Below are 24,876 nucleotides of genomic sequence, written 5' to 3'. Positions count from 1 at the left end.
TTCTAAAAACGTCTCCTTGCACCCACAGGGGCTCTTCTTGGAAGTGAGTGCGAATCTCTCAGACAGGCAGTTGGGTCCTGCTTTTGTTCCAGGATGTATGGATAGAGACTGGGGTCCGGAGGAATGTGGGGTTTGCACTTGGCAGGCTGTGTGGACATCCTGGCCACAATTCTCCTCCATGGCTGCCTTCTCTGAGTCGCTCTCCATCCCCCACCCAACCCACGCCTCAGTTTCCTGATTTCTAGAATTGCTCAAGGGGCGATTGTGTGAGGTTCAAATGCAGTTTGTGAAAAGGTTCCATTGATTCATGATGGGAATATGATTTATTAACATGTGAATGTCCCCCGCATCCCATGGAATAAAGAGAATTCTGACCCTGCGGGCTCCGCGTCACCCCCTTCTCTGCCCCCAGGGAGAGCTCTCTATCTGCCAGCTGGGTTTCAAGCGTTTTTATGATGCAGATTTGGGGAAGAGGGGACAAAGAGAGAGGTCTGGGAGGGAGAGCCAGAGGGGGTGTTCTTACAGGCTGAGCACCTCCCAGGGCTCCCCTTTATTGTGGAGAAATACGGAGAATGGGCAGAGCCAAAAGGAAACAAAAAGAAGCTGAGATCTGGCTCATCATTAAGAACCAGCAGAGGGGGGCTGCCAGAGGGGGGGGAACGCCAGGGCGGTGAGGTAAGGAGGGTTTGGGGCAAGGGCCTCGGCCAGGGGCCGGCTCAGGACCTGAGAGACAGCGGGGGTGGGAGAGGGGGCAGAGGGTTGGTACAGGTTGGGGCTGTGCTGCAGCCTCAGAAGTCTTACTTCCAAAGACACAGGCAGAGACTGGGATCCCCTGACACACCGTGGCTGCTGGCCTGCATCGTCTGTGTCCGAGACTCAGAGCTGTGCCTGGGCCACATGGGGCCCTGCTGTACCCAGGTTATGTGCCCATTCGCTTTCCTATTCAGCCATCTCATCCAATAACGAACCTCCAGCTCTGTAGCTGGCCATGCATGAAGATGGCGGCTAAAGAAGTGTGAAATCAAGGGGCCTGGGGGGAGGAGGAGCCAGATAAAGCCAGGAACGTGGGCACTCAGCTTGTTCTGGGTGTCACGTCAGGGGCAAGCACAGGGAGGCTGGCACTGCCTGAGGGCAGAAGTTCCTCCTCTAGAGAAGCTGAGTCAGAGAGGTGGCCCCCAAGCTGAGTCCAGAAGGACAAGGATATATTGTAGGTCAGCAAAGCGATGGGGGTGGGGTGGGGCCTATGCAGACTGTCTGGCTGAGGCACAGCACGTGCAAAGGCCCAAGGGTGAGAATATGTGTGGCAAGTTTGTAAGGACTCCTGCATAGCAGAGGCACTGACTTTAAAGTGATGTGTGGGGAGAGAGAAAAGTTTGGATTTTATCCTGAAGTCAAAAGAAGTCAATGGAAAGATTTAAGCTCAAGGCTGATGGGTGGTCAGGTTTTCAGTCGGAAAGCTTGCTTTGGCAGCTGCAGATGGAAGAACAAGGTGGTGGGGACCCCACCAGCTGCACAAAGGTGAGGTTCCTTACCTGCAGCTGCTGCCACTGGGTCAGGCACAGGTGTGTGTGTGTGTGTGTCTGTGCATGCACGCGCATGCCTGTTTATGCGTGCATTTGTGTTTGTGTGTGCGCATCTGTGGAATGTATTTGGGTGTGTATATGTGACAGCATGTGCACATATATGTGAGTTAATGCAAGTTGTGTGTATGTGTGTCCCAGCCTCTGGGACCTCTGGCTAGGGAAGCGATACTGAACCAAGCCCCTCCCCACAAACAGGGACCCTTCCCCAGGGTCCCTGGGGCAGTGGCGATGCCACGCGGCACACGGCAGGTGGCCTGTGGCTGAGTGAGGACAGGTGCTGCAGCAACAGCTGGAGGGGAATCAGCGTGTCCTTTGCTTCGGCCAGACGTAAGCCAGTGACAGCAGACCCAGCGGGGCCTGGAGCTGGGAGAGAGGCACGTGAGAAGGGCGGATCAGGCCTGCTGATCCTTGCTGGTACCTTCCGCTGCCTGCGGGTATGGCCCAGATGTGCAGGAAGGTAGCCGAGACCTCCTGTACCCATGCGCTGCCTCCCTTCAGCGTCTTCCATCACCACTGCTCCCACCTCACCCCCACCCAGACACAGGGGATAGTGTCCCAGGGCCTCAGGCAAAGCAGGTGCTTTCCTGCCCCAGGGCCTTTGCTCACCCCAGTCCTGCCATCTGATTGCCTCCCCTGGCCTCCACAGGACTGTCCTGTGCCCAGGTGCCCTCCTCCATCCCTGCCCAGCAAGTGCACTGTGTCCCCTTTGCCTTTGGCCTGTGGGGGTTCCAGCAAGAGCTCTAAGGAGATGGAGCCCTTGGGCCCCTTGCCAGAGCCCCAGCCGGCACCCAACTGGGAGTCAGATTTCTCCTGCCACCTTCCCACAGCAGTGCAAAGGGGTCACACACAGCCCCACAGGAGCCACAAGGGTTAAATAAGTCAATGCCCAGCAGGCACCGTCTCAAGGACTGATGAGGGCCAGGAGCTGGTCTGGGAGGCTCCTTGCTGCCTGGAGTGATGTCTTCAATCTCAGGACCGCTCTTCCCACAGCCCCGCCTCTAGCCCAGGGGTGCTCAGGGAGGCTGGGCGCTTTGGGGTGGCCCTGCTGGCCCCTCGGCCTCCATGCTCGCCTCGGGTCCCTCCAGCCCTGCCGACACACTGGCCTCCAGCTGCATCCCCACCGGGACCCTGACCTCTTTCCACCCTTGCAGGCTCCTGGCGCCTCAGCAGCTGTGAGCCACCCCTGCATGGGCCCCCTGCAGGCGGGCTGTGGGGCCCCATTTTCCAGGAACTGGCATCTCAGTGTCTGCATGATGAAATGGGCTGGGGCTGGCCCAAGGGCCGTGCTTCCTGGAACTGGCCTTCCAAGGAGCAGGGCTGTGTGTTGAGAGTAGGCAGCTGAAGGCCTGCTCTCTCCTCTGGTGCCTGGCCAGGGAGGCCGAGGGCACGTGTCCTGTGCCCCGTGTGTGACGTCAACACCTCCTGCCTGCCACTGTGGTCTGGAGGCTGGGGGCCAGGCCTTGCCCTCCCAATTTAGAGGGAAGGATGTCACATGGGCCAAAACAGAACTCAGAGCAGACTGTTTGGGCCACTGGCTGGGCTGACCTTAAGGGGTGATGGGGATGTGCCCAGTGCAAAGGATGGGGGGTCTTCAGGGGAGTGGGCATGAGGGCCGGCAAGTCCTGCATCAGGGGCTCCAGGCCCTGGGGGCTAGAAGTCAGCCGGCCCCCACCAGGGGAGCCTGGACCCCGAGTGGAGGTCGTGCGGACTGCACTTGAAGCAGGAGAGGGACAGGGTCAGCCGTGCGCCCAGGGAACCTGGTGCGCTGGAGCGGGGGAGGCACTGGGGGGCTTTGGGGGGTGGCCGGGCTCAGCATATTCCCTGGGGAAGGCGAACCTGGGGGGCAGATGCTCTGAGGTGGGGGAGGCCCCAGACCCTTCTCTGCATGGTCACACTGTGGGCTCACAGAGCTGGTGTCAGGCGGGGCTGAGGCCGTGCGGGCCCTGAGTGCCCGGCCGGCAGCCAGGGAAGGACGTCTGAGCTGGACTTTGAGTAGGGAACAATGAGCGCTTGATTCAGGAGCCCCTCCTGGAGGCCAGACGGGGTGGACACAGACCAGGGGTGCAGAAGCAGTGGCAGCTGGAGGTGGAGGCCAGGGGACCCAGCACGGGAGTGGCTGTCCGAGCCCCAGATGCCCTGCTGCTGACCGGCACTGGTGTGTCAGACTCCAGCACCGGGGGGCCCTGAGGGTCCCCAGCAGCACACCGGGCTCTAGGAAGACTGGGCAGGAGGAACGGAGAGGCCAGCCTTACCGAAGAAAGCCTCTTCCAGTTACGAACTCACATGGCAGAGGCCCTGGCTGCCGGTCGAAAACCTTGGCACAGGGCTTGCCCAGGCCCAGGCTGACGGCACCCTCAAGGGGACATCCATCAGGCTGAGCAGCGGCGAAGGAGCCCCAGTCTCCACTGTGTTTCTGGGTTTTAAAGGGGCGCTGCCATTCAGCCCCTCTCAACGATTTCCTCTTCGCACCAGCACCAGCACAGGCCCCCTTCTCAGCGGCTCTGGGCCCGGGGCTGCCCGCACCCTCACGCCTCCACTCTGTGTGCCTCCCCGTGGCTCTGGGCTCGCTTGCCCTGGGCGACCACCCAGTCGGGGGCCTAGGCTGCCAGCCCCCCACCCACTGTCCCGGCCACTCCAGGAGGGCTGCAGGACCCCACTTCTGCAGCCTCCCTTCTCCCTGCAGAGACACCCGGAGCCCAAGAAGTCTTTCACTCTGCCATCTTTTATTCTTTTGCAAAAGGTAAAAAATAATGAATCCACGGAGAACTTCTGGTGAATAAAATTATCCACCTCATTCCAAGTGAGTCTGTGAGTCCACTGCTGGCACCATGCCAGGACTGCTCCTCGCCCGTGGGACTCAGGGTGGCCGAGAATGTGCGCGCGGACCCCCAGGTTCAGGCACCCACGAGGCTCGCCTCCTCTGCGGGGCCCCCTCCCATGCAGAGTCCCCCGGGACTGCCCTCCTCAGGGACCCCTGGCCTCTGTGCACCGTCCTCCTCCATCTGGAATATTCCTGCCCTCTTGCTCACCTGAACAGCCCTTCTTCCTGTCTTCCATAAGCCTCTGGGGCACCTGGCCCTCAGCTCCAGCCAGAGGGCGCCGGTGATGGGGGTCCCACACTGGCGGCTTCTTTTCCCTCGTACAGACCAAGGTACCGGTCCCCGGGCACTCTCCAACGTAACTGATTCACATTTGTCTCTCATTTCTGAGGCCAGTGTGACCAGCGGAGCTCTGCACCCCCGATCTGCCACTAGGACCCCCACCCATGACAGACAACGTACTCTGCTGATAACCCGCCTGTCAGGGTTGGAGCCACCTCCCTTCCCATTAAAGCCCTGGGTGGGTGTGCACCTCAGAGGCACCCACTGGTGACAGTTGTGCAAGAACACGCCACCCGCTGTCTTCAGGAAATCGAAGAGCCCTGGAAGCACAGCCTGAGGTCTAGGGGACACAGGCCAGGTCAGGACAGAGCCAGCCATGGGGCTCAGTGCCCTGGACAAGTCCTCTTCTGGCTGCTGTGGCATCTCAGCTGGGATCTGCTGAGAGCCTCTGCGATGCCATCTGTGAAGTGGGCTCACAGAGCTGATAGAACAGGACTGTGAACGTAACTCTCCTATCCGGCTTGCACACAGCGGGCGCTCACGAAGGCACAAGTGTCCTGCCGTGTCCTGCAGGCGGCGTTGTGCCCACTAGGTTGACAGGCACAGCTGCAGCTCACTGTGCCCTTGCAGGCCCTGGGGTTTGGAAACAGGCCCCCGCTTTCACCAGGGGCGGTTACAAGGAACAGTTTTATGAGACTTACCACAGCATTTGCTATCCAGATGCTATTCAATAAAAATGGGACATTATCCATTTTACATTTCAGGGCCACCTAGATGGAGCCTCATGGGAGAAGCACCTTTCAAAGCCAAGGCAGGAAAATTCTTTGCACTTTCCAGAGCACCGAATGACAGCCACTTCTGGTGGAGGCTTTTCCGAGTGCAGGTGCGCAGACACTGCTCTGTCCCGGCTTTGGGACAGTCATCTCCAGGCTGATGGGGGCCACCTTGTCCACCTTCCCCAGAGGTCTCACACCCTCCCTGTGTGACTTGGTGGGAAGGGTGCTGGGAAGTCCTATCCTGAGGGATAGTGAGGACAGTTGAATTGATCCTATTTCTTCACTTTGGCTGCCAGGAACTCTCTGAGGGAAACTGAAGGCTCCAATCAAAGCTGCTGGGCAGGCTCTCTCAGCTGCCCATTTTTGCTCCATTTTCTCCTTGGTGTTCAGTTCCTGTTATAGTTTATATGCGCTCTAGCTGGGGATCTTCGGGGTGTTTCCGTTTCCCTGCTTTGGCTGTGGGACTCCTTCACGAAGTAAGGTGGGCTTCGAGTAAATGCTCACATGCGTCTGGCATGAAACAGATGTGCCTGCCATGCCCACATGCCCGCCCCACCCTCCAGTCCTGGGCGGAGGCCCTACGCATCCCCCTCGCCTCCCCCCGAAGCTCACGCACATGTAGTGCTGGATGCTGTGTCTGGAAGCAGTGCCCTCCGAGGGTGGGCATACGGGCCCAGGCTCCAGAGGGACTGCTGACTCACGGCACTTCGAGTCCAGAGGGACGCCTGGCCCCGATCCTCCATTCTGGGTGACATGGAAGCCAAGAGAGGGTGGGTGGCAGGTCCTGGTCACACAGCAAGATGGCTCTCTTGGCTTCCGCCCACACAGGACGTGCACCAGCTCATCCCCCACCAGCTTGCAGCAGGATAATGGTCTCTTGGGTGAAGATTCCACATAAACATGACATTAATGTATTCGGACGACGGAGGACCAGCTGCCTTGGCCCTGAGGTTTGGGGCCAGGATGAGACACAGACAACTGGTGCTTCTGCCCACTGAGTCAGCAATGTGGGGAACACCACCCCTAAACCAGCCTCCAGGCCCTGCCACGGGCTGGTAAACATCACCTCCAGGGCCACCAGGGCGCAGAAATGGCCAAGCCACAGAGAATCACAGCACGGTGTGGAAGGAAAAGAAAAGACACTTTCAAAACAATGCTTGTTGGAGGCCACCAGTGGAAGAGCTTTGTGACATGCCACCAGTGTGGGAGCTCTGTGCACGCATACGTGCATGCTCACGTATACCTGCACACTCACACACGCATATGCAGCAATACACTCAGGCATGCCCACACATGTGTGCACATGTTCACACAGAGCACATTCTTACAAAGGCATGAGCACACTCACATGGCCACGTGCTCACGTGCACAGGTGCTCTCATGCACTGTCACCTTCACATGTGCACACCCTCACACTCACATGTGCACGCACACACTCTTACATGCACACACAAAGCACACACGCACATGCATGAGTACACACACATGTGCATATGCTTATGCGTGCACATACAACCACATGCTCACAAATGCACACACACACACAGAGCACGAGCGCACGGCCTAAGTGTACCTCTGTCCCTCCTGAGTTGTCACCCGTGATTAATGTGGGTGCTTTAACAGACTTGAGCTCTGGCTCTGGGGGCTGTGCTAAGCTTGGCCAAGCTGCGTTCTTAGCCCCAGTAGCTGGAATCTGGTAGATTCTGGGCCTCATTGTCAAAAAATACTTGCAGCTGGAGAGCAGAGCTTGTAAAGCCCCAGAGAACTACCACACTTTTCCAAGCTGCGCAAAACGAGAGCTGCAGTGCACCCCATTCTCAAGGCCTTCCTGTAAACCTGCCATCCCAAGGGGCTCCTAGGACCCCAGAGCCCATCCGGAACTCCTCCCCACCCCCCACTCTGCTCCTTCCAGCACCTCCTGGCTGCTGCTCCCCAGGGGCTGCTGGTAAAAGGTAACGGGTGGGCGTATCCTAGGGGAGGCCTCGGGGCCCTTTGCGTGTCCCACTTCTGTCCCCCCCCATGTGCCAAGCCACATACACATACATGCTTCACCCCTCCTCTCTGAGCCCACCAAAACTTAGACTGAGTCTTGTGAAAAAGTTTGATGGCCAAGAATCAGAGTCCTGGGGAACCTCCTGGCAGGCGGAGGCCTGGGGAAAGCAGACACATCTCATCAGCTGTGCCTTGGGGTGGAGTTGCTCTAAGGGGCGTCGTGAAAGGAAGCATCCGTCTGGCGTACTGCATTAATAACTCAGGGCCCGTGGACCGGCAGAGAGAGGGAGACCAGGACCCCGATGGCTGTAGGGGTCCCCTGGGACCTTGGCTTCCCCCTCCCTGGGGTTCACTATGAAAAGAGGCTACCAGATCTGAATGCCAACCCTACGCTAGCAGCCCTGAGAGGCAGGTGACATGTCCCCACACAGAGGGTCGAGGGGACACCCCTTTGGGGGGGGTGCGGAGTCCCCAGAGCCTCACCACTCAGGCGGGACAGAGCAAGGACTTGGCACTGAGTTTGAGGAAATGCAGATTTGAAGAGAGGAAGATGGTGGCACGGGTGCTCGGTTTATTTTCAATATTTACAGCACCAGATGAAAATGAGGGGTCTAGAGTCTGGAAGGGAAGGATGTCAGGGGATCTGTTCCCATCCCCATCCACAGGAGTGGGCTTTCCAAGGTCCCCAGGAAGGGAACAGCCACCCACCCCCATCTGTGTTCTGACAGACATGAAAGGACCACACCAACTGACTTGCTGTGTGACCCTGAGCGAGTGACTGCCCCTCTCTGGGACTTAGTTGTGCCATTTCTAAAGCAAGGAGGCAGGGAGGACAGCCAGGGTAGGGAGGGGTGGGAAGGGTGGGCGGGCGACCTCTGCCCATATCCCACCAGTGCCGGAGTCCCAGATCCCTGTCCAGTAGGGGAACCGGCATGCAGTCCCTGCTGGGACAAAGGGCCACAGATGGGCAGTGGGCCTGCGGAGAGCAGAATTCCCCGAGGATGGGCTGAGAGGGAGGGCGGGGGCTCCACCCTGCAGAGGGCGCTGCTGGCAGGTGAAGGGCCCTGAGGGGCAGGGCGCCCAGGGGCCCAGAGGACAAGGGCTAGCAAGAAAGGGGGGCCTGAGGAAAGGCCGACGCCAGCGGGTGGCCCCTCAAGCAGTAGGGCCTGCGCGGGACCCCAGCGGGGCTGCCTGCAGGGGGAGACGGAGAAGGAAAAGCCAGTCCCTGCATTCCCAAGAAGGTCTTTGGTGCCTCTGCAGCCCACCTCAGCTGCGTGTGTGCAAAGCGCGTGTGGCCGTGTGTGTGTGCCTCTATGAGGAGGGCCTATGGTCATAACAGTAGGAAAATCCCCAGCACCCGTGCGGGGCCCTGGCTCCAAAGCCCACTGGGGCAGGGCAGCCAGGGACCTGGCTGCAGAGCTGACCACGGCAGGGCCCCTCACTGGCTTAGGCTGCTTCCCTCCTGGGCAGAGCTGGCTGGGCCGGGCCTCTGGGTGGATCCCTGCCAGGTGTGCTGGCTCGCACTGCCCCCCAGTGGCCATCCTGGGTGCCCAAGGGCCTGGGGCTGGAGAGGACAGAGCTGGCAGACAAGGCCCCAGAGTAGCCAAGGCCATAGCCCCCCTCTGGGCAGGGGCCCCATGCCCTACGGCTCCTCCAGGAAAATGGCAGATATTTTGGTCTGAGACCTCCAGACCCACCAAGACGGTGTCCATCGCCTCCCACCAGCCTCCTGGAGGGAGGTACCAGCCCCTTCAGCGGCTACCTCTGCTGTCAGGGGATGGACCAGCCCCTCAACATACCCACCCAGAGATGTCCCATGTCTACAGCGGCTCCGGTGGTCCCTGCCGGCTCACACACCCACCCCAGACCTCAGCTGCCACATGGGCTGAGCAAAGGTTGGGAGTCCTTGCAACTTGGACATCTTGTGAGTTTGGGACGTCAATGTCCGATCACAAGAGTCTGAAGCCACCAGGGGTGTAGCCCCCTGGGATCCCCCGCAGAGAGGCCCCTTGAAGTCCTGCGAGGGCCAGACTGCCAGCCTGCCCCTACAGCAGGGGGCCAGCCTACTCCAGCCTTTCACTGGGAGGGAGTGGGAGCTGTGCTGGGCCGATGGGACTCAGGCCCCGGCGGGACCCCAGCGCTGGGCCAGGCCTCCAGGCAGGGCGTTGTCAAGAGTTGCTATTTCAGGAAAGAGAGTGCTGATGAGAGACAGTGGTGTGAATGACAGGCTGGAGGTGCCCGCATGGCCCAGGCGATGGGGAGGGGTGGTCAGCAGGTGGGGGGTCCCCCAGATGATGCCTCGATGTCATGGTGGGACAGCCTTTCCTGCAGGGTTGCCATAAAATACAAGTCACCAGTTACATTTCGGTTTCTGATAAGCGTACAACGCTTGGGACATCCTTATGCTACAATACTCCTTGTTGCTCATCGGAAATTCAAAGGTAACTGGGCATCCTGCATTGTTACTTGACAAGTTGGTAATGACAGCACATTCTGGCCTCTGGCTCTGGGGGACCTTCTTTCTTCCTGGTAGGAAGGCGGCCATCCCGGGCGAAGGGTCTGTCCAGCCCGGCCGCATCCCCCATCTCAGGCTGACTGAGCGATGGGCAGGCAGGCCCACCCCCCGGGGTCCTGTGCTGACAACACCCAGAGTCACTAGCACAAAACAACGTGTTTAAACGCTCCCGCCCCTCAGGCTCTGTATTGATGAGATTGATCTCTAGGTGGTTCAGCAGGGATTCCGGCATGAACACTCGCTAAGGAGCCGGTGAGGACTGGTAACCACATGGCAGAGGGAAATCTGTAGAGTGTTCCAGGCCCCCTCCCGCCTGCTCCACAGCCAGTCTTGGGCCTGATCTTCCACGCTTTGTCCCCAAGGCCCCCAGGGCCGGTCACACAGGTGCTGGGCTGAGTCCAGGCCAGTGAGGTGCAGATAGGAGTCCGCTGGGGAGGGGCTGTTTGGAACAGGGTCCCTAGAAAGGGTCCGAGTCCCTCTGGGCAGAAAGAGCCCATGTTGCCTGGTGTCTGGGTTAGACCGGGGTCTCCACTGCAGAGCAGGCTGGCTGGGCACAGCCTCTGACTCACCTCTCTCTCTCCACCCACCCCTGCCAACTGATCCCTCCCAGGACCAGGAGGCTCAGCAACAGCTCCCGATGCCCCTTCCACCTGCCAGCCCAGCCATGTCACCAGCACCAAGCGCCCGGTCTAACGGAGCAGTGGGCAGGTGAGGATGGGAAGTGCTGGCATGGAGGCCAACTCCAGAGGGCTGGACCCATATCTGCACCGTGAGTGTGAAGGGGGCTGGGCCGCAGGAGACCAGAGGCCTCTAGGCTGAGGGAGGGGCAGAGGGGGGCAAAGCAGAAATGACCTGGCCAGCTTTGGGTGGGACGCTGGAGGCCAGGGGTCAGCACGCTTCTGAACAGGCCCGGTGGGAAACAGAGTAGCCGCTGAGGGCCACTTGGGCTCTGCCACTAGAACCACTCAATTCGGCCAGGAAGCAGTCACTGAGCCCACAGGGGCTCAGCCATGTGCCAGCGTGACTATACCTGGGCCCAGAGGTCAGTCTGGCCCATGGGCCGCGGTGTGCCAACCCTGGGTCTGGACTAGAGACGGTAAGGAGGGCGCATGGAAGTCTGAGGTCAGGAGCAGGGAGGTAGTGAAGGTGCCGATGTCTGTCCTCCAGGAGCCGAAGGCTGAGCTCCCGACGTGGCCCTCCAGGGCTCCAACTCCCCGCGGCCCCTTCTACCATCCAGGTCACCTCCCTGCATCCTGGCTCGGAACACCAGGCCCTTGGAAGGTCTCCAGGCCTCCTCCCTCTGCACTGTCAGCACCGGAGCCAGGGCTGCCTGCCTTGTTCACTACACAACTCCAGAGCTCAGCCCAAGGCCTGGCACTGAGGAGGCTCTCAGCAGACACCAGTCAGCCCGCTCGCGGTCCCTCTGCCTGGGGAGCCTCCATCCTTGACAGCCCCTGCCTCCACCACACAACTATACACTGTGAGACCTAGCTCAGCTATCACCTCCTCTGGGAAGCCTTCCCTGATTGCCGAGGACAGGGCCATCTTTTGCTCCTCTGGGTGTCGGCCGTGCACAAACCCCTCCTGTGGCAGCCCTTGGGAAGATAAATAAACAGATTTCTGTGTTTTCATATAAAACATCTGATTATATTTTTATAGTATGTATTTGTGTATTTTGATTAACAATATATTTTATATAATATGTATGATGTCCTATATTTTACACTTAAATTGTAATTTAACTAATAGTATAGTATAGTTTAATATATTATAAAATACATACCATGTAATAATATGTAATATAAATATATTTATTGATGAAAAGTATATATGGATAAAAATAAAAGATAATTTGGGGAGAGTGGGTAAATTTGAATATGGACTATACAGTGATTAAAATTATTCTATAAAAGTTGGATAATAGACTTGATATTTTGTGGGATGCCCTCAGTGCAGGAGACACATGGTCTCCTTTGTTGTCTTTGCCCCTCCCAAGGGAGCAGTGAAGACCCTCGGGAAGACCTGGGTTTGCGCCGTGAGTCCCCAGCCCCAGGTGCCCCAGACATTGCCCCACTCACCGCCCCTTTGCACAGGATGGCACAGACCGCAGCTGCCAGGTCCAGCTGCCAGTCGTCTTCACAGGGAAATAGGTAAGAGGCTCGTTTCTCGAAATGAGTGGGTGTCATCTGGCCTCGGACCGAAGTAGGAAGTGGGTCCCTGAGGCAAAGGAGGCAGAGACCCTGCCAAGCAAGGGGGCGGGGGGGGCATCAGGAGGCAGGGGGTCATGGCCGCAGCGGACCGGGGGGCTGGCGGGCAGCAAGGAGCTCAGGAGGGAGGCCAGCTGGCGGGGTGCCCTTCTGAGGGGGGCCCCCAAGCCTGGATCCCGCGGGACTCCCGCTCTTCGGCAAACGGGTAGGAAGGTCAACGCCACATGCAGTGTGGGCTGACAAGCTTAGGTCTGCACATTGGGGTCCCCAGTGCCTTGGAAGCCCTGTCCCTCGTGGGGGAAGGGGGCACAGTGGGTGCATAGTAACTGAAACCACTCTGGCTTTGGAAGGAGCCATGTGCCCCAGGCCCCAGGCCCCAGGCCCCAGACAAGCCAGGGAGTCTACATGCGTGCAGAGGAGCAGGGCACCTCTTACCCAGAGAATGTGGTGAAAAGAAACCAACAGAAATGGAAGCGAGGGCCACCAGGCCTGTTCCATGTCCCCCAAGACTGCCAGGGCCCTGGCTGGGTGCCCCTGGTGTTAGTGTCCTGGGCTGCCATAGCAATGGACCCCAGACTGGGTAGCTTAAAGCAACCAAATGTGTCGTCTCATAGAGCTGGAGGACAGATGTCTGAGATCAAGGTGTCGGTAGGGCCATGCTCTCTCTGGAACCTGTAGGCAAGGACTTTAGCTTGCCTCCGGGGCTCCTGGTGGCAGCAGACAGTCCTCAGCCAATGCCACTCTTAGGCTCCGTGTCCCCTCAGTCCCTGCCTCTGCCTCGCGCAGCATTCTCTCCCCAGGTGTCTGCACTCCCACGGCACCCTCTGCATCTGTGCATTTTCTTTTCTTAGAGGGACACCAGTATATTAGATACATTGGATTAGGGGTCCACCTAACCACAGTATGACTTCCTCTTAATTAAACTAATTACTTCTGCAATGACTGCTTCTCATTAAGGTGACATTCTGAAGTCCTGGGAGTTATCACTTTAAGATATCTTTTCTGGGGGAACACAATTCAACCCATAACACCCTCATTATCCACCCCCCTGTGCCTCCACATCTTTTGAACCAAGGAAGTCTGTTTTAGAAACCTTAAATGAACAAACAAATTAATTGCATGTTCCAGCTGCCAAAAAGGAGCGAGTTTCCAAACGGAGAAGGTGGTGTCTTTGCAGTGAGAGCCAGACCCGAGGAGAAGGGGCTCCGGAGTGAACGTACCGATTCTGGTCAAAGAGAAACTGGCTGGTTTCCTCTTGGCCCCTTGGGCTGTGCTGCTCCACAGAAGCAGGTCTGCAAGAATGCCAGGTCCGAGCTGGGCCACTGCTGCAAAATGCAGCCTTCCCCAGGTCTATGCAGCCCTGCAAGGTAGTGGGACAATGGGGACCACCAGGAGTCACTCAGTTATCAAGCAGACGGCATGCCTCAAAAAGCAGAGAACCCAAGTTGAGCCAAGAGTACCTGGCAGAATGGAGTACGCCCCGTGGGTGATGGGGGGACTGGGTGATGGCACTATCGTCCCAGGCTGGGGTCTTGCTGCTCCCCAGCACATCTGAGTTTTCAAAAGTTGGGGCTATGTCCCCCTCTTGCCCATGTCCCATGGGGAGGCCCAGCTTCTGGAACTCAGTGGGCACATAATGAATGGTCAGTGAATTCAGGGATAAACAAAGAGCACCTCCATTTGCAGGATCTCAGATGTAGTTATTAAATCTAGAGTTTTGAAAAATCTATTCAGGCCAAAGTGGATGTAGTGTCTTTTCTCAACAATGATTCTCAAGGAACCATTTTCATAATTATTCAAAAAGTTCATGTCTGCTAACCACTCAACAAGGGATGTTTGACATTTTCACCGACATTTTCACTGCTCCACGTGGACTCCTTGCTGGCGAGCACCCCCAGTTCTTGGCACACAAGCAGCTTGCGAGACGCACTTGGTGCACGACTACAACAATCAAGGTTGTTCATCACAGGCTGTGGTGGCGAGCCCGCCTGCCGGTGTGTCTCGTTGCCCTGACAGTGAGCTCCTGGGGGGCAAGGAACACTTCGGATTCCTCCTTTATCAGCCTGGAGCTCCCAGGATGTTCACTGCATATTTCTTGAATGAAGACCTGTAGAAATAGGTGCATCGCAAACCTATTCCACAGACCAGACCATCAAGAACCTAAGTGACACAGAAGGAATCCCCAACAACGGGGCCCGTAAGGACAGCTCCCCTCTGGAACCATGCCAGGAAGCCGTGCTCAGTGCCAGCGGGTCTGTCTGCAGACCTGTGGCTCTCCGGGGCTTAGCAGGACAGTACTGCCTGTGACCCTGGCCACCCACAGTTGTACGTCCACAGTTCTGCCTTGGGCTCAGAGAGCTCTGTCCCTGGAAACACACCTCTTGGAACTATGAAAGGGCAGTATGCAAGCAAAAGGGAATTTTTGTTCTCTCCATTCTCCCCTCCCTGTGCCTTCAGTCTCCTGATCTGTGACACTCACAGAGGAATGCCAGGTAGAGGGAAGGATTCAGTTAAATGAAAAGCTTCCTGTTGCTGGGGGCTTGTTGATCTCCCCAGGGGGACATGTCAGCCCCAGCTGGTAACTGTGAAATAGCACATACAAGCATATTGTCTCAGCCACGAGCAGGACCTGCATGTGCCAGCTTCAGAAGGAGAGGGCACGGCTGTGGGTGGCAGACACAGATATGGCTGTTTAGCCTCTAGATACTCCAGATGTTGCACATTGTTCTGTAGTTTCTCTCTCTGCAGCTCCCTCCTTCCAAAAAAGGACTTTACAGAGCAAGTAGCTGAACCATTTAAAAACACATCAACAGATCCTCCCCAGCACACACTCCACTTTTTTTTCCTTAACAGAGAAAGTCCACTTCAAAAACTTTTAAATGAATGAACTTGGGAATCGTCTGTGTCTTCTCAATGGGGAAACTGAGTCTCAGATAAGCCAAAGGGCTTCTGGGGGCAGTAGAATAATGCCCCCAAAGATGTCTGTGTCCTAATCCCAGGAATCTGCAAATATGTTACCTTATGTGAAAAGAGACCATGCAGAGGTGATGACGTTAAGGATCTTGATAAGGGACAGTGCCCCAGGTTAGCTGGATGGCCTCTGATCACATGAGCCCTGAAGGGGGATAAACTTTCTTGCCTGTGCTCAGAATGAGACATGATGGAAGGGAAAAGTCAGGGAGATGCTGCCTTACTGCTCTGCAGGTGAGGAAGGTGCCGCGAGCCACAGAAAGCGAGCAGCCTCTAGAAGCTGGAAGAGCCAAGGACAGAGATCCTCCCCCAGAGCCGCCCGAAGGAGCACAGCCCGCTGACATCCTGACTTCAACCCGTGAGACCCATGTCAGGCCCCGACCCCCAGGGCAGGAAGGTCACGAACATGTGCTGTGTCAAGTGTGGGCATGGTCACTTGCCACAGCAGCGACAGGACATGAATTCTGCTTTCTGGGTCAGTGCTGAAGTCCATGTGTGGTGCTGGGGATGCCGCCGGTGAGGTCACACAAAGCCTGCCCCTGCCCTGCAGCTCCCACTCACAAAGCCCTCCGAGGATGCAGCCAAGCCCTGGAGTCACCCTGCTCCAGGTAGCCTCGAAGGATGAACAGATGAATAAAATGTGGGCTCTCCACACAATGGAATAGTACGCAGCAGTAAAAAAGGAACGAGATGCTGACACAGGCTTCCATGTGGATGAACTCCGACAATGAGATGCTAAGTGAAAGAAGCTGGACACTGAAGGCCACATGCGGCATGATTCCATTTGCATGAAATGTCCAGGACAGGCAAATGCGTAGAGACAAGGGGGGCTGGGAGGAGGCAGAGGAAGGAGTGAGCGCTTGACAGGTATGGGGCCGCACTAGTCAGGGAGCTCGACAGTACGTGACCGTAGTAGGACACGGACACAGATACCTCAAGGGAGACCAATGACACAGGTTGGCTGACAGGGTGATGGGGGCTGTGAACGCTCATGGTCGGCTGCCTGCAGCCTGGGGGCCCAGGGAACCCGGTGGTGCCGCCGCATGGGAAGGTCTGAAACCAGGAACCCCTGCATCTGCAGCGGGGGAAGAGGAGGGTCTCCTTCCTTCCTCTACCTTTTGCTCTGTTCAGACCCTCGGTGGACTGGGTGGTGCCCACCCACAATGTGGGGATGATGACCTGCTTTACTCAGTCCACCGATTCAAACACTAATCTCCTCCAGAGACACCCTCACGGACACACCCAGAATTCACATTTCGCCAGCAATCTGGGCATCCTGTGGCCCAGGCCATGAGATGAGCTGCCCAGGGGTTTTCCTCTGTGGAGATGAAAAAGCTTTGGAAGCAGATGGTGGTGATGCTTGTAGAACAACGTGAGTGTGTTTAATGCCACTAACTTTAAAATGGCTAAAATGGTGAGTTCTGCCGGGTGTAGTTACCATAATAAAAGAAAAAGTCAGTGGAGCAGCACGTACCCATTGGTCGAGGCACGGGGTCAGTCCTACCAGGACCACAAGCGGCCGGAGAGTGTGTGGGGCTCAGTGCAGACCTGCGTGCAAATGGGCCCTCCCGTCTCATCTGGAAAGTGGACAGGGGCACCCTTATCTCAGAGGACTCTGAGAGCCAGCCCCCACCACATCTTTCAAGAGCATTTTCTCAAGGCCCCTGCTGACATCCCATTTCCACATCGTTTGAGTGTCCCTTGCATTTACCTTCCTAATTCAGCGTATGTGGAATGCTCTGCCGGCACATCCTGACTTCTGTGGGAGAGCTAGAAGGGAGTTGAAAATACATAATGGCCCTGGAGGAGACAAATTCCGAGACAGAGAGAGGGAGATGGAGGGAGAGGCGTGAGCATCTGTGCACATGCGTGGCTGCCCAGCCATGGGGGAGCCCAGGAAGATGAACAGGAGAAAGATCTTGAAAACCGAGGACTCGGGCAGCTCTGTTGTCCTTGAGGCTCACATACCAGAGATACCGTTAAGACATCAAGACAATATATATGTCACAATTTATCTAACAATGGGCAGTGTTGGGTATAAACACCTCCAGAATTTTCATTAACCAGCATAAACATTTGTCTAAAAGAGGGATCAAAATGTTAAAACATTAGTGACCAGTAGGAAAAAAAATCTCTGCCCACAGTTTGAATGAAATGCTCTCTCACTGGAGTTCCAGACATTGCCTTCACATGGCACCATGTCCAGCCTGGCCTGGGGCACGCCGTCCCATTATTCAGAGAAGGGCAGGGTCACCAGAGGGCTGTGGCCATTCAGACATGCATCCACTGGACAGCCCTGTCCAGTTTATTGGTATGAGCTGATTGCTTTAAATAAAAGTCGGTCCTTTCTCCAGCTAACGTAAGGATGGCGGGATCAATTGGGTACACAGAAACAGATTACTAAGCAGGTGGCTTCGGGCTAAAGATAAATTGTGTCCTCATGTAACTTGGGAGAGTGGGATGTAGAAAGCTCCCAATGTGCAAAGCGAGACTGTTCAGCCACTTCTTTCTGCTGGGAAGCCTAGGTGGTGGCTCGTGGCTCCAGAAACCCCAGAAGACCCTCGTCCAGAAGAAATGTTGTCCTTGAAAATTCTACCCTGTGCTCTAGCCCTGCTTAGGGTCTGTTTCAGTGTGAGAGGGGCTGCTGAGGCAAACCCCTGCCTGGCCCTCTGCCCCCACACAGCAGAGATCAAAGCAAGCCAGGGGACGCAGTCTCTGCCCAGGGCCTAGAGGTCACATCCTGTTCCCAGCTGAACTGCTCTTGGGACCACCCCTTTCCCCGTACCTGACTTAACCTCCCCAGATATTGGACCTGGAAAATCTGCCTGGACTACTCACCACATATTTCTCCAGCTTCCCATCTCTCTGCTGTGTTTAGCCTTGACCCATGATGTTACCCTCCAGACATCTATCCTGTCTCCTATTTCTGCTTCTTTTCTTTCTTGGAAGTAATTATAGATGCACAGGAAGTTGCAAGAATGGTGAAGAGAAGTCCTAAGTACCCTTCACCCCGTCTTCCCCAGTGACAGCGTCTGGCAGGAACCACAGGACAACAGCAAAACCAGGAGCTGACCTCGGTGTAACCCACAGACCCCGTCCAGACCTCACCAGGCTGACATGCCGTCTCAGTCCACTCTGGCTGCTGTAACAAAATACCACCCATGTGTGGGGCTTAAACAACAGACTTTTTATTGCTCACAGTTCTGGAGGCTGAACATCCAAGCTGGGTGCTAGCCAATTCAAGTCCCAGTAAGGACTCTTCCTCGTGTGCAGGGGGCTGCCTTCCTGCTGTGTCCTCACATCAGGAAGAGAGATGAGCCCTGCAGGGCCCCTTTTATAAGGGAGCTGGTCCCACCATGGGCTGCACCCTCATGATGTAATCCCCTCCCAAAGGCCCCACCTCCTAAGGCCATCACACGGGGGCTTAGGGCTTCAATGGATGGCTGTGTGTGCACAGAAGCAGTCCACCATGCACATTCATTGTGCATGCGTGCGTGTGTATTTAGTTCTGTGCAATTTTATCCCATGGGTAGATTCATATAACCACCACCACAATCGAGATACAGGACCATTCTGTCAGCACAGGGATCCCTGTCCCCACACCTTCACTGTCATACACACCACCCTGCTTTCTCCTCTTCCACCTGGCAACCACTAATCTGTTCTCTAATTTTATCATTTTGAGAATGTTATACATAACTTTTTGAGGTGGGCTTTTCTTGCTCAGGATAATACCCTTCAGGTCCATCCACACTGCTTCCTGTTTCCGTACTCTGTCTCTTTTTAGTGCTGAGCGGTATCCCATGGCCCGGATGTACCACGGTCTGTTTAACCATTTATCCAGGAAAGGGCATTTGGGTCTCCAGTTTGGGGCTATCACAAATAAAGCTGCTATGAACGTCATGCACAGGTTTTAGTGTGAACATAAGTTCCCATTTCTCTGGGACCAATGTCGAGGAGTGCAAGTTCTGAGTCATAAGGTAAGACTATGCTTAGACTCCAAAGAAACTGCCAAACTTTCTAAGTGGCCACATTGCACTGCCCCCCAATGTATGAGAAAGCCCATTTCTCTGCATCTTCACAAGCATTTGGTGTTATCTTTTTATTTTTTGAGTAGTATTTTATAGGATGTCCTTCAACTGGGGAACACTGGTGTTTTCTCATGGCTGCCACCATTTTTATTCCAGCTGTTCTGATCAGCATGCAGCAATATTTCACTGTGGTTCTAATCTGCATTTTCCCTACAGGCTGATGATATTGCACATTTTTTCATGAGCCTATTTGCCACATGAAGATCCTCTTGGGTAAAATGTCTATTCCTCTCTTTGCCCATTTTCTAATTGGAGTGTTTGTTTTTTATACCTTTGAGTTTCGAAAGTTCTTTTATATGAGAGTCCCTGGTCACATACATGCTTCATCAGAGATAATATGTTAAGGTTCAAAATTTCCAAATTTTGATGAAGTTCAATTCATAATTTTTTCTTTCATGAATTGGGCCATTGTCTAAGAATGCTTCCCCTGAGCATTAGATTCCAATGCTTTTTTCTCCCATGTGTTTTTCTAAACATTTTATATTTGTGCATGTTTACATTCAAACCTTCAATCCACTGAGCTGATTTCTATATAAGGTGTGAGGGTCCTTTCAGGCCTGCGAGTGCCCACTTGCGCTAGCTCCATGCAGTGAAATCTGCCCTGGAAATAACACACAGAAGTTCCTACCCGGGCTTCCCGCCCGGGACCCCACATGCTGCCCCCGTTCCCGGGCACTCCGGGGCTCTCCTTCTCACCTCCCTGGGCTCCCACGGGGCCTTCCTGCCCCCACGGAGTACGCCCTGCTTTCTCCCACCGCCCCTGCACATGGGGAGGCAGTGGAGCCTCCTGCCCTCACCCCTCACTTCCACACCTGCCCGGGGGACAGGACAACACTCATTCCTTGGTGCCCCCTCCTTGACCCCTCGCCACACATGCCAGGTCCCCACCGGCACCCCTCACCCTGCGCGGTCCTCCTCTGAGCCCACACCCTCAGATGCCCCCTGCCCAGCCCCAACCACAGCCACCTGCCTCAGTCCTCCAAGCCTCCTGTCCCCTTGGGGCCTCGGCTCAGCAAGCCCTCTGCTCTCTCCTAACTGCCCGCAGCCTCTTGTCAGCACATCTTCCTGCAGGTCGCATGTCATTGCAGAAGGGAAATTATGAACCCCGGACTCTCTGTCCAGACCAGTCCTCTGGCCTGCACACCCATTTTCCAGCTGGGGGGGCACTCACAGGCACTTCAGTGTGCCTCCCTCAACCCTCATCCTCCTGGGCAACCTGGGTAACCAGAAGCAGGGTCAGAACCCCACCCCCCAGAGGTCCTCTGGACCCATCTTGCCCTCTGGATGTCCAGTCCGTGGGCAGCTGACCTGCCCACTCTCCCCATCTCTCTGCCCCCACCCCCACCTCCTCTCAGCCTCCCTGTCCAGTTTGGACCATCCCACCTGGCTCCTCAACCCGTTCACACTGCAGGGGGCTGCACAGCTCACGTCTCACCTGTGCTGAGAACCTTCTTGTTCTCCTCATTCTGTGGGTATGGCCTCCATCACCTTCCCAGCCTCCCCTCCTCACCACAGGCAGTCACCCCCAGCCCTGCCTGCCTCACTGCACCCCTGGACTCCCATCTCCAGGTCGTTGTCCATTCTGTTCCTCTGCTCGGCACGCTCTTCTACCTTTTTAGTGTCAATTTGCAACCAGTCTTCAGGTCTCCCTGAGGCTCCATGTTTCCTGGGGTGCCTTCCAAACCCCTCCACTCTGAGTCCACGCCCTGCCCCAGGAGACCCCGCATCCCCACCAATGAGTGTTTGTTAATGTCTGTCGCATGACCATGTTGTCAGGGGAGACCACAGCCCCCCTGCAGGCCCCCCGCCTTTTCCCCACACCTAGAGTCCAGCAGAAAGGATTTGCTAGATTCCCTCCCAAGTCCAAAGATCCTGCCTGTGGTAGGTCTGCACTCCCGGCCCAGCCCTTTTCTCAGAAATGTCTTACCTCTAATGCTTGCCAGAGACAGTATGGGGCCAGCTAGAGCCAGGTGCCTGTGGGCAGGAAGGGGGAGTTTCAGAGCCAGACCACAAGCAACCAGATGCCACCTGTCCATGCCCTCTGCTGCGGACTGCAGAGAGAGTGCCTGCTTCACGACCCAGCTGTGGTTTGGCCCGGGAGAGTTGGCATCAGTTTTTCCATTTAGGGTCAGCTTGGGCATGAACCACCCCGGTAAACTTGGCTTCAGTGAAGGGGAAGGAAAGGGGGAAGGAGGTCACAGCAGGGCCCCTCCCTGTCCGCTGCCATCATGGCCCGGGAGCAGGAGGCCCCCAGCCCCAGCCCCGGGCCAGCTTTGACCAGGAGGCAGAGCCATGGGGACCCGGGTCCTCCCTACAGAGGAGAAGCGGGCTTTGCCACCACGGCACCGTTGGAACAGCCGGAGAGCTGTGACCTCGGGCCCCTGGCTACTCTCTGCTCTGTGGCCCCGTGCTTGCAGGTAGGATTGGCCCTGTGATTTGTGGGGTCCTGTGAAAAATGAAAAGGTGAGGCTCCCCGTTAGAAATTTTTAACATGGTGACAGCTGTGTGGCCCTTCTCAGAACAGGGCCCTGCTGCACATCCACAAAGCTGGCCCAGCTCTGGAGCCCCAAGCACAGATTTGCCTCCCAGCCTATCGGGATGGGCGGCTACGTCGAAACACCCTCCCCTTGCTGTCCGGTCGATGCACACACCACCCAAAGCATCTTCGTCCGGACAACCCCCTGTTGCTGACTCTGACCGTGGAGTGCCCCCACCACCAGGAGCGCCTCGGGCCTGCTGTGGGTGGCCCCTCAGGGGAACCGCAGCGGCTCTAAGCCTCAGCCCTCCCCTCTGGACCCAGAGGGGCTGCTCAGATCTCCTTGGAACAGGCAGCCTAACCCTCAGTGGCACCCTGGCTGGGTTCTGAAGGCAGAGCTGTCAGGGGCACCGAGTGCCCAGCCCCCAGGGGCCCAGAGCCGCCCTGACATTGCCCCCTGCCCTCTGGCCTCCCAGAGAACTCTGTTTCATTTTATTCACATGGTGGTTTTAATAAGGACCCCATATACTTGGACCAAACCCAGCCGTTACCCTGGAGGCCACCAATAAATTTCATAGGCAAATAAAATTGATTGAAAATTAGCATAAGAAGCCTTAAATTAACAGGATGTAATTTTATGAGTATCTCACAAACTAGTCAAAGATGTATGTCGGCCCGGGGTGAGTCAACCCCTTCAAGTGTCTTTCATTATATAATGCTGCTAATTTTTCTCAAATGTAAGCAGTGTGTTTTCTTCCTAAACATTGTGTTCTTTGCTCTGCAATTTGGAAAAATAAATTTCCTTTAAAGCACTGCTTTGCTCAACCACAAAAAAAGGCAGGAGGCAGGCTTAGGGGTGCCCCTCCACCCCTCAGTCTAGGAAGCAACCAGTCACATTGGAGGTGCCTGTGCTCCTCCGAGCAGAGACTCCAAGTTCAGGGTCATGGAGGTTGGGAGCCAGAGGCCTCCCAACAGAGGCTGAGAGAGAGACGGAGGCGCCGGCACCCAAGGCCAGGGGGCAGAGCCAGGAAAAGGCCACCGCTGCCTTCTTTGCTGTGGGAGGCTGCATCCCATGAGGGGCTTGGCCCTGGGCACAGGGCAGTGAAATCCAACCTCAGTGAGTGCCCACACAGGTGAACCCTGGTCCACCACCCCAGGACGCTCTCAGAGGAGCATGACCTGGGCTGGCATGGTGACCTGGCCACCTTGGGGCACACCTAAGAAGCTTACTTACCACCCACCCCAGGGATGAGAAGGCTGTAGGGGATGGTTTGGGGGAGGCCCGAAAGGCTGGGGCATCCTTAGTTGGGAGCCGAGGAAGGCGGTACCGGGCGATGGGAGGCCAGGCCTCCAGGGGTTCACAGGGCGGGGCTGGAAGGCCCTGCAGGACCTGCTGTGAGGCCTGGCCCAGGCTCAGGATCCGAGAGGCAGGCGAGCGAAGAGGCAGGCCGACACTGGCTCAAATCTACATTCCCTCTGGTTGTGCCCCATGTGTCAAGAAACGGCTGGTTGCTGGTACAGCTGGGCTGGGCTGTCGGAGGTGTGCAGGTTACTGACACTCAGAAGAGCGACTGGAAAGGTTCTGACCCTGTTCTGGAGTCCCATGTTTGGTTTGCCGAGGAGGCAGATGGCGCAGAAAGTTTAGAGGACAGGTCTGGTCTAGGACGGGACCATTCAGATGGCAGCGAGGTCACAGGACCAGGTGACACCATTGAGGGGCTGCAGAGATACAAGAGGGGCCAGCACACGGCCCAGAGGAGTCAACCTCAGAGACCAGGAGGAAGCAGGCAGCAAAGAGCTGGAATGGTGTGGCCTCCTGGCAGGAAAAGACTGAAACCAGGCATCCTGCCTGGAAGAACGGCTCTGAGATAACAGAAAACACTATCTATGATCTGGTTCTGGCACCAGGCTCGTAAAACCCTTAGTTTCCTACGTGATGAGGACACCGGGAGCGGCTTTTGTTCTAACGCTCAGCCTCCACCCGCAGTGCTGAGACAGGGCTCCCATGCCCGAGTGCCTTTTGTTCTGATGAAGGGACTCTGGGAGGGGCCTTGGATGGGGGCTGGCTCGCCAGGATGACCAAGGGATGATTAGAAGCTTGGAATTTCAGCCCCATCCCCCACCCTCCACAGAGGCGAGAGTTGATAATTGGTCATGCCGCGTGAGGAGGCCTCCACAAAATCCCAGTCGTAAGGGGCGACACACCCATGTCCCAGGAGGCTGAGGCTCCCAGCTCCGCAGGGTCGGGAGCTCCTGCTCTGGGGACTGTCCACAGCTTGCCCTGTGTGCCTCTTCATCCGGCTGTTCTGACGTATCCCGGATCGCACCCTTTAATACATGGGTAAGCCTGAGTCCCTGAGGTCTGTGAGCCACTCAGGCAGAGTAACGGAACCCGAGGACAGGGTTGTGGGAACCTCCAATGTGCAGCCAGTCAGAAAGAAGCTGTGGGTAACCTGGGCACCTGCTACCTGCTGTGGGCATCTGAAGTGGGAGCCCTGTTGTGGGACTGAGCCCTTCACCTGTGGGATCCGAGGCTGTCTCAGGGGAACAATGCCAGACTGAGTTAAATTGTGGGACACCAGGCTGGTGTCTGGAGACCTGGGTGGGAACCCCCCGATGTTTGCTGACCAATAAACACCTGTGTGGGCAGTAAAGGAGATATACGGGGGAAAGACCATGTAGGTTTTCCGACACAGCAGCCAACTGCTGAGAAGGGACCCAGGAGGGAGGGACCGGGAAGCCAGGTGCCACGCACGGACTCCCCACTTCTGCCCCCATGCCCTCCTCTGCAGGGAAGCCCTGTTCTGACAATAGGCGGCTCTCCGGGGCAGCAGGCAGTGGATGGGTGCTTGCTCCACCTCTGCTTTCATCACACCCTCGGGCTGGCAGTCTCTTTCTCCAGCCCCTGCCTCAGTTCCCCTTTCGCACTGTCTTGTGGGCCTGTCCTGGATCATCCTGAAGTCCATAAGGGTAAGCAGTGATAACCATCTGACAGGCTGCCCTACCTCTCCCCACGACGCTTGGGCCCCCCACCATCCCAGCAGTCACTGCCAGTGTTGGGAGGCTCTCTGCAAGGCAGCGGAGGAACAGTGGCTGTGACCCTGTCTCTAAGCAGTGTCCTCAAGTCCGCCACCCGTGGAGGGGAGGGTAAGGGGGCAAGACTGA

At 56.5% G+C, this 24,876-nt stretch overlaps 1 long non-coding RNA gene across 1 annotated transcript; it reads right to left on the bottom strand.

The window, feature by feature from the left end:
* Positions 1-7,051: 7,051 nt before the first annotated feature.
* On the bottom strand, positions 7,052-13,766 carry LOC118967139 (uncharacterized). Its single transcript, XR_005054020.2, has 3 exons — positions 13,395-13,766; positions 12,046-12,207; positions 7,052-9,777 (listed from the first exon to the last, which is right to left on the bottom strand). It is a non-coding gene; the product is annotated as an uncharacterized lncRNA (long non-coding RNA).
* Between the last annotated feature and the right edge of the window lie 11,110 nt (positions 13,767-24,876).

The sequence above is a fragment of the Manis javanica genome, chromosome 8, assembly GCF_040802235.1.
Source record: "Manis javanica isolate MJ-LG chromosome 8, MJ_LKY, whole genome shotgun sequence".
NCBI lineage: Eukaryota > Metazoa > Chordata > Mammalia > Pholidota > Manidae > Manis > Manis javanica.
The sequence above is the reverse complement of the archived record's forward strand: the minus strand, read 5'-3'. Positions and strand labels throughout refer to the sequence as shown.